This window comes from Triticum dicoccoides, chromosome 2B (genome assembly GCF_002162155.2).
Source record: "Triticum dicoccoides isolate Atlit2015 ecotype Zavitan chromosome 2B, WEW_v2.0, whole genome shotgun sequence".
NCBI lineage: Eukaryota > Viridiplantae > Streptophyta > Magnoliopsida > Poales > Poaceae > Triticum > Triticum dicoccoides.
Window position 1 is genome coordinate 536,476,248 of NC_041383.1, and position 12,460 is coordinate 536,488,707.

At 45.0% G+C, this 12,460-nt stretch overlaps 1 long non-coding RNA gene across 3 annotated transcripts; it reads left to right on the top strand.

Annotated features, from left to right (window-relative positions):
- The first annotated feature begins 8,289 nt into the window (after window positions 1–8,289).
- LOC119364702 lies at window positions 8,290–11,965 on the top strand. 3 transcript variants are annotated; one of them, XR_005175042.1, is made up of 4 exons: window positions 8,290–10,269; window positions 10,367–10,835; window positions 11,367–11,501; window positions 11,643–11,965. It is a non-coding gene; the product is annotated as an uncharacterized LOC119364702 (long non-coding RNA). The 3 variants fall into 3 exon arrangements; XR_005175041.1 differs by having other exon boundaries at window positions 10,367–10,426; window positions 10,521–11,501; XR_005175040.1 differs by having other exon boundaries at window positions 10,367–11,501.
- Window positions 11,966–12,460: the final 495 nt, after the last annotated feature.

Here is a 12,460-nt window from a genome sequence, read left to right on the forward strand (position 1 = left end):
GTCTTCTTCTTAAAGATCCATTTGTTTTCTATCGCTCGCTGATCATCGGGCAAGTCTGTCAAAGTCCATACTTTGTTTTCATACATGGATTCCATCTCGGATTTCATGGCTTCAAGCCATTTGTTGGAATCTGGCCCCGCCATCGCTTCTTCATAGTTCGAAGGTTCACCGTTGTCTAACAACATGATTTCCAGGACAGGGTTGCCGTACCACTCTGGTGCGGAACGTGTCCTTGTGGACCTACGAAGTTCAGTAGCAACTTGATCCGAAGTACCTTGATCATCATCATTATTTTCCTCTTCAGTTGGTGTAGGCATCACAGGAACATTTTCCTGAGCTGCACTACTTTCCCGTTCGAGAGGTAGTACTTCATCGAGTTCTACTTTCCTCCCACTTACTTCTTTCGAGAGAAACTCTTTTTCTAGAAAGGATCTGTTCTTGGCAACAAAGGTCTTGCCCTCGGATCTTAAGTAGAAGGTATACCCAATGGTTTCCTTAGGGTATCCTATGAAGAAGCATTTTTCCGACTTGGGTTCGAACTTTTCAGGTTGAAGTTTCTTGACATAAGCATCGCATCCCCAAACTTTTAGAAGCGACAGCTTAGGTTTCTTCCCAAACCATAATTCATATGGTGTCGTCTCAACGGATTTAGACGGTGCCCTATTTAAAGTGAATGTAGCTGTCTCTAGAGCGTATCCCCAAAATGATAGCGGTAAATCGGTAAGAGACATCATAGACCGCACCATATCCAATAGAATGCGATTACGACGTTCGGACACACCGTTACGCTGAGGTGTTCCAGGCGGCATGAGTTGTGAAACGATTCCACATTTCCTTAAGTGTGTACCAAATTCGTGACTTAAATATTCTCCTCCATGATCTGATCGTAGAAACTTTATCTTTCGGTCATGTTGATTCTCTACCTCATTTTGAAATTCCTTGAACTTTTCAAAGGTCTCAGACTTGTGTTTAATTAAGTAGACATACCCAATCAAGTCATTAGTGAGAGTGAGAACATAACGATATCCTCCGCGAGCCTCAACGCTCATTGGACCGCACACATCGGTATGTATGATTTCCAACAAGTTGGTTGCTCGCTCCATTGTTCTGGAGAACGGAGTCTTGGTCATTTTGCCCATGAGGCATGGTTCGCATGTGTCAAATGATTCATAATCGAGAGACTCTAAAAGTCCATCAGCATGGAGCTTCTTCATGCGCTTGACACCAATGTGACCAAGGCGGCAGTGCCACAAGTATGTGGGACTATCGTTATCAACTTTACATCTTTTGGCATTCACACTATGAATATGTGTAATATTACGCTCGAGATTCATTAAGAATAAACCATTGACCATAGGGGCATGACCATAAAACATATCTCTCATATAAATAGAACAACCATTATTCTCGGATTTAAATGAGTAGCCATCTCGTATCAAACGAGATCCAGATACAATGTTCATGCTCAAACTTGGCACTAAATAACAATTATTAAGGTTTATAACTAATCCCGTAGGTAAATGTAGAGGTAGCGTGCCGACGGCGATCACATCGACCTTGGAACCATTCCCGACGCGCATCATCACCTCGTCCTTTGCCAGTCTCCGCTTATTCTGCAGCTCCTGCTGTGAGTTACAAATATGAGCAACGGCACCGGTATCAAATACCCAGGAGTTACTACGAGTACTGGTAAGGTACACATCAATTGCATGTATATCAAATATACCTTTGGTGTTGCCGGCCTTCTTATCCGCTAAGTATTTGGGGAAGTTCCACTTCCAGTGACCCTTCCCCTTGCAATAAAAGCACTCAGTCTCAGGCTTGGGTCCATTCTTTGACTTCTTCCCGGTAACTGGCTTACCGGGCGCGGCAACATCCTTGCCGTCTTTCTTGAAGTTCTTCTTGCCCTTGCCCTTCTTGAACTTAGTGGTCTTATTGACCATCAACACTTGATGTTCTTTCTTGATTTCAACCTCTGCTGACTTCAGCATTGAAAATACTTCAGGAATGGTCTTCACCATCCCCTGCATATTGTAGTTCATCACAAAGCTCTTGTAGCTTGGTGGGAGCGACTGAAGGATTCTGTCAATGACCGCCTCGTCAGGGAGGTTAATGTCCAGCTGGGTCAGGCGGTTGTGCAACCCAGACCTTTTGAGTATGTGCTCACTGACAGAACTATTTTCCTCCATCTTACAACTATAGAACTTGTCGGAGACTTCATATGTCTCGACCCAGGCATGAGCTTGGAAAACTAGTTTCAGCTCCTCGAACATCTCATATGCTCCGTGTTGCTCAAAACGCTTTTGGAGCCCCGGTTCTAAGCTGTAAAGCATGCCGCACTGAATGAGAGAGTAATCATCAGCACGAGACTGCCAAGCGTTCATAACGTCTTGGTTCTGTGGAACGGGTGCATCACCTAGCGGTCCTTCTAGGACATATTGTTTCCTGGCAGCTATGAGGATGATCCTCAGGTTCCGGACCCAGTCCGTATAGTTGCTGTCATCATCTTTCAGCTTGGTTTTCTCTAGGAACGCGTTGAATTTCATGTTGACATGAGCGTTGGCCATTTGATCTACAAGACATATTTGCAAAGGTTTTAGACTAAGTTCATGATAATTAAGTTCATCTAATCAAATTATTACAATGAACTCCCACTCAGATTAGACATCCCTCTAGTCATCTAAGTGTTACACGATCCGAGTCGACTAGGCCGTGTCCGATCATCACGTGAGACAGACTAGTCATCGTCGGTGAACATCTCCATGTTGATCGTATCTTCCATACGACTCGTGTTCGACCTTTCGGTCTCTGTGTTCCGAGGCCATGTCTGTACATGCTAGGCTCGTCAAGTTAACCCTAAGTGTTTTGCATGTGTAAAACTGTCTTACACCCGTTGTATGTGAACGTAAGGATCTATCACACCCGATCATCACGTGGTGCTTCGAAACGACGAACTTTAGCAACGGTGCACAGTTAGGGGAGAACACTTCTTGAAATTTTTGTAAGGGATCATCTTATTTACTACCGTCGTTCTAAGTAAACAAGATGCATAAACATAATAGACATCACATGCAATTATATAGTAGTGACATGATATGGCCAATATCATATAGCTCCTTTGATCTCCATCTTCGGGGCTCCATGATCATCTTTGTCACCGGCATGACACCATGATCTCCATCATCATGATCTCCATCATCGTGTCTTCATGAAGTTGTCACGCCAACGACTACTTCTACTTCTATGGCTAACGCGTTTAGCAAAAAAGTAAAGTAATTTACATGGCGTTCTTCAATGACACGCATGTCATACAAAATAAAAACAACTCCTATGGCTCCTGCCGGTTGTCATACTCATTGACATGCAAGTCGTGATTCCTATTACAAGAACATGATCTCATACATCACAATATATCATTCATCATTCATCACAACTTTTGGCCATATCACATCACATGTCAATTGCTGCAAAAACAAGTTAGACGTCCTCTAATTGTTGTTGCATCTTTTACGTGGCTGCAATTGGGTTCTAGCAAGAACGTTTTCTTACCTACGAATAACCACAACGTGATTTTGTCAACTTCTATTTACCCTTCATAAGGACCCTTTTCATCGAATCCGCTCCAACTAAAGTGGGAGAGACAGACACCCGCCAGCCACCTTATGCAACTAGTGCATGTCAGTCGGTGGAACCGGTCTCACGTAAGCGTACGTGTAAGGTTGGTCCGGGCCGCTTCATCCCACAATACCGCTGACGCAAGAAAAGACTAGTAGTGGCAAGCAAGTTGACAAGATCTACGCCCACAACAAAATTGTGTTCTACTCGTGCAATAGAGAACTACGCATAGACCTGGCTCATGATGCAACTGTTGGGGAACGTTGCAGAAAATTAAAAATTTTCCTACGGTTTCACCAAGATCCATCTATGAGTTCATCTAAGCAACGAGTCAATGGAGAGAGATTGCATCTACATACCACTTGTAGATCGCGTGCGGAAGCGTTCAAGGGAAGGGTGATGATGGAGTCGTACTCGCCGTGATTCGAATCACCGATGACCAAGTGCCGAACGGACAGCACCTCCGCGTTCAACACACGTACGGAACGGACGACGTCTCCTCCGTCTTGATCCAGCAAGGGGGAAGGAGAGGTCGAGGAAGATGGCTCCAGCAGCAGCACGACAGCGTGGTGGTGGTGGAGCAGCAGTACTCCGACAGGGCTTCGCCAAGCTCGTGACGGAGGAGGAGAGGTGTTGGGGAGGGGAGGGGCTGCGCCTTGGTTGTGTCCGGATAATAATAATCCTTTTATTATTGCCTCTAGGGCATATTTCCAACATAACCATCCCGTCGTCGTCGCCGTGGATGAAGGCCAAAGATGGCACATCATAGCTCTCCTCCATGACCGAAGGGAAAATCCCATGCTCGATCATCTCGTCACCGTCGCCATGGAGGAAGGCCGATGTAGGCATACTCGTCGGAGGTAGGCGAAGATGCCATACGTCCAAAGGCGAAGATGCCTTGATGACACTTGGCGAAGATGCCGAAGTGGTCGTAGTAGTCATAGCTCCGTCTTGGTGGTGCTTGTCTCGCGGTCTTCTCTTGTGCTCATGATGTCTGGCCATAGCTTGATGTAGAGCTTGTTGGGACTTGTAGGTGTACGCATCGTGAGAAGCTTCATCTTGATGGTGTTGTAGTGCTTGAGCTCGATGACGTTCCGAAGATTGGCCTCTTGAGCGTCGCCGCCTTGAAGATGACAAAGGGGAAGAAGACTTGTAGTTGGCCACCATGTCTCGTACTTGATCCCTTTGTTCGGCCAACTTGGTGTCGTGGTAGTCCCTTATCCTTGCTTCGTTTTGGCGAATGTCAATGGCGAGTCGCTCAATGCCTTGCATTGCTCGTTGTAGTCCAAAGATGGACGTTTTGGTGATGTAGTTGTTCGCGTTGTCGTTGTCGTGGAAGACCAGAGATGAAATGCCTTGCCTATCCATCACAAGACTCAAGTAGAGGTGAGTAGGAAATGAGATAAACAATACCAAGTTACCTTTTCCCAAAGTTGAGGATGTATCCCGTTTCACTCAATGTGAGATGAAAGAATAGTGGAATTGGTACCATACTTGTTCACTCGCACCTATCAAGTAAAGCTTATGGTGGAGCTCGGTGAGGATAGTGGCACAAAAATTTGATGCAAAATGTTAGCAAGAGTCAATAATGTTGGAAAAGATTCACAAATTCGCAAGTGAAACAAGTAGACCAATAGCAAGATGTGGCACACGGAAACACACACACGGATAGATAAATGGGGTCGTGCAACCAAGGAATGAGCACAAAATGTGGAATCCATGGAAAACGCTCGTGTTGCACAACTCAAGAGAGACGCTAACACGATTGCTCAATAGGCGGATACGACACTTGTGCACAACCTATAAGATGCAAAATGTATGAGCTTTCTATCCCAAGTATGCTATGTGTATGATGTTCCCGGTGTTCTTCTCAAGATGATCCAAAATGATCGGATATGACAATCTTATGTGCAATGTGGTATGATGCTATGGCTATTGCTTACAAGCTCTTTGCTCTCTTTTCCTTTTGCTTAAAAGCTTATTCTTTTCTTCGATATGGCCACTTATGCGAAACGCACAAACCAAGATAGCAATTGTGTATATGCGGGAACAATCTTGTGACACAAGGGATGATATGATGATACCAAGATGATACCAATATGATATGGTATGTATGCAATGGAAGGTATGGATCACTAATGTGCACAAGTAACGTTGCCGGCAATACTCAAATGGCTAGTCTCGATAGGCAAGTGACGCAAAATGGGCTAAGGGGTTAACAATGTAATGGCAAGAATGTACAATGATAGGATACCACAATACCAAGATGATATAGAGGTTACCGTTCTTGCTTATGGTTAGGTTGTCAAAATGGTGAAGTGGTCCATGTCGATGAAGATCTCACGGCGATGATGAGTGGCGGTGTTCTTGATGTAGATACCAAGATGATGTAGACCCGTCCCTACGTAGCCAAAACACCTTAGGAAACGGTAAAAAACCGCGAACTCAAAATCTCAAGGAAAATGTCAAATGGTGGTAGCGGAATGCGTTGGTGGTACCGGAGTTAGCAATGTGGAAGTGGTAGTGGTGGTTGATGATGAAGCAACCGTACCTGAGTAGCCGAAACACCTTAGGAGACTCAAGTCACCACTCAAGCAACGTCAAATGCTATATGGATCGAAAATGGGTTAGGTTGCGGAAAGCTATGGTGGTTTTGCGAATGATATGGTGGATGGCCTAGGCAAAGATGCCAAAATGCCAATTTTTTGATGGAGTCAAATGGTGTTGAAACCTATCTATATGGATGGGGGATGTCAATAGCTACTCAACGAGCTAAAGAACGTAAAAAACGGACTCCGAGAGCAAAAGTTATGGCTGAAACGGTTTTTGTTGGTGGGCTGTTTCTGGGAGGTGCGGGTGCCCGGGATTTGGGGGTGCGGGCACCCGGGGTGGTCAACGAGGATGGGCTGAAGAAGAGGCCCGGGGGTCCGGGTGCCCGGGGGCAAGAGGTGCGGGCACCCAGGGTTGTCCGGGGCAAATAGCCCGGGGTGCGGGTGCCCGGGGGCTCGGGGTGCGGGCACCCGGGGTGGTCAACGGAGATGCGTGGGGGGTCCGGGTGCCCGGGGTTTGAGGTCCGGGTGCCCGGGGGTGACGGATTTGGGCGAAAATTCATGGATAAATGGAAGAAATTGGTGGATTTCGTGGAGAGAAAGGTGGAGATGGAAGGGGGGAATGCTAGATCCACTTGAAACCAAACAAATCCATGGATCAAATCCAACAAAACCTCATCAAACTAACAAATCACAAAAAAAATTGGGGCTATTTTTGGTGGGGAATTTTCGAAATTGGGGAAGAACATACAAAATTGGGCTAGAAAACAAAGAGGGGAGGCTCCAATTTCGTGATAAACATGGCTCATGATACCAAGATGTTGTAGGGTGGAACCCTAAGTGAAGATCTTTCACGAATTGGAGGGGGAATCCCCAAGAACAAGATGAACACAAGAGAGAAAACAAGAGGAACACTCAACAACAAGTCCAATCACACATCCACTAGACCAACAAACACATAAGATCCACAAGGTACATGAACAATCAAAGGGAAACAAGATACATGGTAGAGTTCATCCCAAATCCTATGAAGGAGATGAGATGATCTAGGTAGATCCTTCCCTCAAGGGGGGGCTTGAATCCCTATGGATCTTCTCCAATGGAGATCTTGTACTCCAATGGAGTCTTCTCTCTCAAGAGGAATCCCACAAGGGGAGGTACATAAGCTAAGCTCTATGATTTGTGTCTATTCTTAGCTATCCTACAAATGAGCTAGGGAAGGGGTATATATAATCTAGGGACCAAATAAGAGGAGGAGGGGGATACATGGGTAAAAACCCAAAAAGGCACGCAGGCCCTCGGAGTGGTGCGGGCACCCGGGGGTGTGAGGCTCAGGCACCCGGGGTGGACAGGGGCTGGCGCATAGGGGGGCCCAGGCACCCGGGACGAAGAGGGTCGGGCACCCGGTCCGGGCCGAGGACCGGCTGGAGGGAGGCCGGGCACCCGGGGGTTGATGGCCCGGGCACCCGGGGCGGCGAGCAGCGGCTGGAAAGGGGGGCCCGGGCACCCGGGGCCAAGGGGCCGGGCACCCGGAGTGCGGCGGCTGGCGGCTGGGAGGAGGCCCGGGCACCCGGGGTGGGCCAGGGTGACGCCTAGGTGGCGATGGCCGGGCACCCGGGGCTGTAACGACCGGGCACCTGGGGTGTCCAGGAGGACTTGGCCCCTTCCGTGGCTTCGTGTCCGGAACTCCGTCTTCCCGCACGTCTCGATGCTTTCCTCCTTCTCTTTCCTCGATGTGTGCACGAGTCTCCCTCCTAGCTTCTTCGTGGTCAAGTCCTTGGTACCTAAGAAGGCACAACGAAACAATTTGAGGTAGAACCCGATTCATATGTGATTCCGAACGAAACTCGAAGAGGAAAGCATTGACCTCGTTCTCGATGTTGCGTGCATGTGCTCTTGTCATTGGACCTCTTGATGCTTGAGGTGGTGATGGAGTGTCGGTGCGAGTAGTCGAGGGATGCTCTGCATCACCTTTGACCTTGTTGCTATATAATTACGGATTTGCTAGTTTATAGTCGGCAGTTATTCAATTCGCAAACATTCAAATCGCTGGTCGTCCACTGTTGCGTGGAGATTGGCGCTTGGCTGTATGGTTTTCGGGCTTGTTTTTTATGTCGGGTCCGGTTTTTTGTCCCAGCCCATTACCGCTCCGCCCCTCACCCTTTCATTTGAGCGAGGTAGATAGAGGAACATGCGCTCGGGCAGTGGATGTGATTCCTTCATGTTCATGTCGATTCCGTGACCCCCCACCTGTGGAGCTTGATTTGTCTCTCATTTCTCTTCAATTCTCGCCTCCTGTTGTTGGTTGTTTTCTCAATTTTTCTCTCGAGTGCGTGATTTTTGTTCATTTCTCGGTGTGTAGCTTCCAGATCTGGGGTCAGTTGCTGATGTGATTTAGTAAGGGTTCGTGTTAGATGTGTGTTGTGATCCTAGGCCGTGCTGTTGTAGATTCATGGTAGGTGCTTGTAGTTTTATGGTTCGTTCTGCTTCGCGATGTTCGCCATCGTTCCTTGTCTTCTTAGTGGTGTCCGCCATTTTTGTTCCTCGTCTGCTCGTGGTAGGATCATGCGTGGTTAGTTTTGTGATTCAGATAAATGTATGGATCAGTCATAGGTTTCGAGATGTGAGTTTTTGTGGTTTGGGGTTTGTGATTTGCGTTGGTAGGTGGTATGTTTGTTCGCTGGTAGATGAGTGTTTCCTCCTCTGGGCGTGTTGGTTCTACGGTTTCTAGATGTTTCTGGATGTTTCTAGATGTAGTTAGGTTCCTCCTTTGCCCTCTGCCGCAGGTCCCTTTGGCCTGTGAGTGCATAAATCCCTCTTACTGTAGGTTTAGATGTTGTTAGGTTCCTCCTAGTTACCCAAAGCGTTAGTGCTCTGTTTTTTGATGTGTCATTCTTTGGTGTAGCCCAGTACTATCCTTGGTGTGATTTTTATGTGCTTTTGCAACGTAATTCCTTCAAGCTTCTCCTTCTTTTAATGCCCTGGGAACTGTGTATCTAATTCAGGTTTATATATTTGCTTGTGCTGAGTGTTGTTATGTATCCCCATAGTTTCAGTGTCATATACACTAGAATTACTGAGTATTTTGCCTCAGACTTACTGTGTAATCCCCATAGTTTCAATGTAATACACCATGCAAATTGCACTATATTTACTGTGCCCATAGTTTCAGTGTTTTTTCACTCTAGAATTACTAGTATTTACTGTGTATTTTGCCCGATTTTTACTGTGTAATTCATCATGTAGTTTCAGTGTAATTTACTATAGAATTACGGTGTCATTCATCTTGTAGTTTCAGTGTAATTCACTATAGAATTTCCGTGTATTTCATCCTATAGTTTCAATGTAATTTACTATAGAATTACCGTGTAATTCATACTGTAGTTTTACTGTGTAATTCGCTCTAGAATTACTGTTAATTCAACCTGTAGTTTCAGTGTAAATCACTCTAGAATTACTGTGTCATGTTCACTCTATAATTACTGTGTAACTCGTTATGTAGCTTCAGTGTAATTCGCCCAATAATTACTGTGTAATTCGCCCAATAATTACTGTGTAATTCATCCTATAGTTTCTGTGTAATTGTTCCTTAGTTCAGTGTAATTTATGCGAGTTACCGTGTAATTTTAATGTTTCAGCTATGTAATTCCTGACATTTTATATAGGCCCTGATTCCAGTGTAATTTCCCCTAGAATTACGATGGTTATATATGTACTTACAGTGTATTTTCTCACATTTTTGCAGTGTATTTATCTTGGTTCAGTTATGTAATTCCTGAATTTTTCCTCTTTTTTATTTTTGTATTACTCTCTCATGCTAATTTTCATTGTAGTCTTTCTTCCCATTTTTTACAGTGTACCCCTAGTTTTACCGTGTAATCGCCTTGCTTATCATATGTATTTACAATGTAATTTTTGCCCTAATTTCAGTGTAATATTCATGCTTTTACCTCTGTAATTTATATGTTTTAGTTTAATGGGTAAGCTTTGGAAAGTCTCTCACCAGGACGTTCCGTTAGTATCATCTTTCGAGAGTGCAGATTCTGTTTGTGAACCATTCGTGCCTAATGACTTTGCGGAAGATGGACCGTATCTGATGTCTATGGTAGTTATTTTTGTCTTATTTTTCTAGTTATTTTTTTCAGATTATGTTATCAATTTTATTTATATTGGCTGTGTTGTCTTTTTTCTTTTTCCTTCAGGAACTTTCTGGTGATGAAGGATCCTTTGACAAAGCTCTTTTCAAGTTTTACGTCAATCAAGTTTGTTTCCTTTTTTCTTTTTCTTGTGCTTGTTGATTATGTTGTTGGTTATTTTTCTCTTGTTGAGGTGACTTTTGTCTTTATGTTTTTTCAGAAGTAAAATCATTGACGAGGAAGTTATCTTCTGCTGGTAGAAGAAATGTGATTAGTCCTCCTCCTTTTGCCATGATGCTCTCGTTTGGTTTTAGCTTGTTCATCTTATTATTTCTGTTTTGAGTGCATTATTCGTGTGATGTAGTAGTGTTTTTATGATCTAAGTTTTGTTTTCTGTTTTTTCTCACTTCTTGATCTCTGTTTCCTTTCGCTTGTTGTAGAGGCAGAGACGATCTACTAATTACCCTACTTGTCCAACCTTCACCAGATATTCTAGAATTTTTTTCTCTGGGGTAGTTGATGGCATGTGTCCTAGGTATGGGGATGTCATCCAGACTTATTGTTCTCGTCATGCTCCCAATCTGCAATTTTGGAAAAGAAATGTCAATAATAGTACAACTAGCAGTTGTATTTTAACAGTGTAAATACAGTAGGTTTTTTCCAGTGTAAGTTGTTGCATTTTTACATTGATACAATGAAATTTCTATGGAATTTCCACCGTAATTTATATGCAGCTTGCACTGGGAATTACTATGTAATTACTAGGGGATTTGCACCGTAATTCTTGGTCTATTGCAGTGCATTTTCTTTGCCAGTTTCAGTGTAATTTATACAACTATCAATGTCACAGTGTCATTTATACAAACTATCATTTTGCACTGTAATTCTTGGTGTGCTATTTTTCTTTCCAGTGTCATTCAGGCACAATGTGTTCTTGAAGTGTAACTTATACAACTATCCAAGTTATGTCTACTGCTAGTGATGAATTATTTTCAGAGTGTCTAGTTTTTGTCTACTGTTTGTTTCTTAACATGTATCTAGTTTCTTTGACGCATTTGTTTTGCAGATATTCCCTGTAAGAGATGTGACGCGGGCGAAGAATTCAAGTACTAGGCGTAGCAGTAGAATTTGTTCCTGACCTGTTAATTTTCCTGGGATTTCCCCAATTGTCTGGTTGCTGTTCTTCCTTGCTCGTCTCCAGGTACACCTTCGTCTCCATGTTCACCCCTCTCTCCCATGGCTGCCCGCCTGATCTGATTTTGATCTGCTCTTTGTCCTTCTCCCCCACCCTTCTTCCATGGCAGTTGGACTGATTTCTTTCTTTCTTTGTGGTGTGTGTTAGGTGAGATCTCTGTTGTTATGTAGGAGGGGTTGGAGATTTCCCAAGGAGCTTGCCTTTTCCGTGGGTAGCAAGTTGATGGCGATCATTAGCTGTGGATCCAAGGAGGTCTGTGGCCAGTTGTTAGTGGTGGTCCAGCGAGGTTTTGTGATGGTGCCAGTTTAGTTAAAACCGGGTCAGGGTTTTGCCCGACCCGTTTTTCCGAAATAAGAAAATATACGGTGGCCAGTGGGGTTTTTGGGACAAACAAGTGTCATCTGTTCATTGGTTGGGAAATTTGAATGTTGCTGAATTGGAAAACAGTCAAATGTCAAATAGACAGTCCCAAACAAAAAGGATCCATCGGGAACAATGAAAACAAAGATCTCTTCCTTCCTTTCTTAAGAAAAACAAGAATCTTCTTCTTCTTCATTTTCATCTACCCTCTACCCTAATAATAAAGCAGCTACTGTTTCTGCTCGTACGTCATCGTCATTTTTACAGAAAACTCCTCGACTTTTATATGAAAATAAACCCGCAGTCCAGTAAATAAGTGAAAAAAAACGTATCGTCGCTTGAAAAAAAAACACCCCCGAATCGAGCGACCGCATCTCCCACCCCATCTCGATCCGCCGCCTCGCCGCCGCCGGCCCGCATCCTCCGCCACGCCATCCCCCGACGCGCCGTGCTGCCGTCCTCCCGGCACCCCGGCCTGCCTCCTCTCCGCCGCGCCATCCTCCCTGCGTCGTCCGAGTCCTCCGCGCGCGGTTCGCCGACGCCGAGGCCCAGGCCGCCGCGCTCCTGGCCTGCACCGGTTGGCTCGAGCACGCGCCGCCGACCGC